General features: G+C 45.7%; 1 protein-coding gene across 1 annotated transcript in view; it reads left to right on the top strand.

Moving 5' to 3' along the window:
• Positions 1-1,115: 1,115 nt before the first annotated feature.
• The window catches only part of Dcaf1 (DDB1 and CUL4 associated factor 1), a 72,199-nt gene continuing 70,844 nt past the window's right edge, over positions 1,116-2,470 (top strand). Inside the window, exon 1 of the mRNA XM_010625369.2 lies at positions 1,116-1,225. The gene's annotated coding sequence lies outside the window, so the exon portion shown is untranslated. The remainder of the gene's footprint in view (positions 1,226-2,470) is intronic.

The following is a 2,470-nucleotide window of genomic DNA, read 5'->3' as shown; positions in this document are numbered from 1 at the left end:
TCTCCTCCTCCTCCTCTTCTTCTTCTTCTTTCTTCTTCTTTTTTTTAAAGAAAGTGTTTATCAAGTGGCTCTCCCCATTCCCACATACAAATTGTCACCTTCCATGGCAGCCTGTCCACCCTTCCTGGTTGGGGTGTGCTCCATCCTCTTTTCTTCGAGTTTGTCTCTTGGGATATAGGACTCTCTATGCTCTAGAGCAGTGATGGTGAACCTTTCAGACCAGTGCCCAAGCCACAACCCAAAACCCACTTATTTATCACAGAGTGCTAACACTTCAATTAAATTTGAATACTGAGGTTTTAGTTTAGAAAAAACAACACATATACTAACATCTTTTGTTTTAAAAGAAAAACAACACATGTACCATAGGACTACCATCACTGCTGGAGGGAGAGAGAGAGAGAGAAACAGAGAGAGGGCACATTGTGCTTTCCTGTTTATTCTGGCATTCTTCCTCTGTGAAGTCCAACAGGGAGGGAAACCCTAAGGCCACCAGGTACACTTTTCCATGTAGCAGTATGTAGCAGCACGTGCTTACTCAGGGAGCAGAAAGAATATTTAAAAGATTGATTGTAGATGGATCACACTGAGGAGAAGAGCTGGTTCTCATTCAGGGATCTTAACTTCCCCTTTCCAAAAAGCAACAAAAACATCAGTGATTAGAACCTTATATGTTCTTAGTAAGGGCAAGAGGCCTTCCCCCTGCCAAGGGTCTCAAGGGACAGGCCCAAAGCTGAGGACCATAGCTTCAAGCCTCTGCAGTTCTCAATTTTTTGTTTTTTTTTTTTTGTTTTTTTTTTGTACCGGGGATTGAACTCAGGACCTTGCATTTGCAAGGCAGGCACAACATCATTGAGCTAAATCCCTGGCCCATGTTCTCTCCTTTTGACAATGACTGACACTGAGAAATGGTCCCCATCTCCAGATATCAGAGAGACCTATGCCCACTACTACCTGAGGCTAGTCTAGGAAGTCCCTCCAGAGTCCAAAGTCTGCTCCTGAAATTCTCTGACTCAACAAGTCATACCCTCTAGCCTCAGATTATCCTGGTCCCGGGGTCCTTTGTGGAGGCAGCCAGCTTTGTGACTTCATAAAAGTCCATCTCGTGACAAGTCTGTACCTAGTGTACCAGGAGCTTGGCAGAGGGGACTTCCCCAGGAACATCATGTGACTTTTCATGGGGAGGCACCCTCATTTCTAAGAGAATGAAAAAGCTTTTCTCATGGTAAGAGCCCAGGACAGCCTCTGCACCTAGAAATACTCCTTGATGGCTTTGGCTTCCAGAACTAACTAGGTGCTCCAAGCTATATCTAGCAATGTCTCAGAGATCCAGACCCAGGGTATACAGGTTTGTGGAGAGACAGGAGGTAGTTCCTACTGGTGATGGTGGTGGTGGAGCTCTGAACTCTGAACTGAGGGTCAGACCACCCTCTTTACATTAGACAAACCATTCTCCTTTAGGTCCTTTTGAAATGAAAGGACTGATAGAGCGGGAAGTTGTCTGACCTGAGTCTTCATCAGGGTTCACCCCAATAGTCCCCAGAGTGACATCAAATAGATTAGGCCAGAGATTCCTGAATCCTGTAGAAAGGTTTTGTAGCTACAAAATAACTAGGGGCTTCTGGGAACTTGAAGGCAAGGCCAATATTGACTGTCTCCCCAGTGTCAAATCCACTGTTGTTTCCTCCCAGAGGAAACTGAGGCCAAAGAAGTAGGGGATAAACTTGAGGAGGTGGCACACACCTATAATCCTATCACTTGGAAGGCTGAGGAGGACTGGCATGAGTTCAAGATCAGCCAGAACTATATAGTAAGAACTTGCCTAAAAAACAATAAAACAGCCAGGGATGCTTTCTCCTTATCTTCCCTATACCCAATTCCCCAACCTCTAACCTGTACTGGAGCATAGCACTGGAAAGGGCAGAGTCATGGGTCAGTGGGGATGACAACTAGGGTATCAGACAGATGCATGGGGGTACCTGGAGGGCAGAATTTGGCTTTCTTTATGCTATAGTATCTGCTTTCTGCAGGGCATGTCCATTGTAAGGGTGGCACAGAGAATACCCCCCCAATTTGGCCTCTACTTTGATTATGACATCACTCACTGTTATGCCAGAGAACACAAAAAGAAGTAAATTGTGCTCTCAGCAAGGATTTCAGATGCAGGTTTTATCCCAGGAGGAAGGCAAGATGGATGGGCTAGTTTGGGGAGAGAGATATGTTTGGTTTCATGGCAGAGTGAATCCCTGACTTTGACTACCCTTCAGCTTTGATTCTTCAGGTGTTAGTCTAGACAAGATCCTCCTGCCTCCACTCTCTGACTCACTCAGTTTTCAGTTCTTTGCTGGTACAGAGCGGACAGGTGGTCACGAGTGTCTCTTTCATGGCCAGGAATTTAGCTCAGTGGTGCCACTGCCTGCCTCACAAGCTCAAGGTCCTGAGTTTGATCCCCAGTACAAAAAAACAAAAC

This window comes from Fukomys damarensis, unplaced genomic scaffold (assembly GCF_012274545.1).
Source record: "Fukomys damarensis isolate Sample0158 unplaced genomic scaffold, DMR_v1.0_HiC HiC_scaffold_37, whole genome shotgun sequence".
Classification (NCBI taxonomy): domain Eukaryota; kingdom Metazoa; phylum Chordata; class Mammalia; order Rodentia; family Bathyergidae; genus Fukomys; species Fukomys damarensis.
Note: the sequence above shows the minus strand (reverse complement) of the source record. Positions and strands in the feature narration are given on the sequence as shown.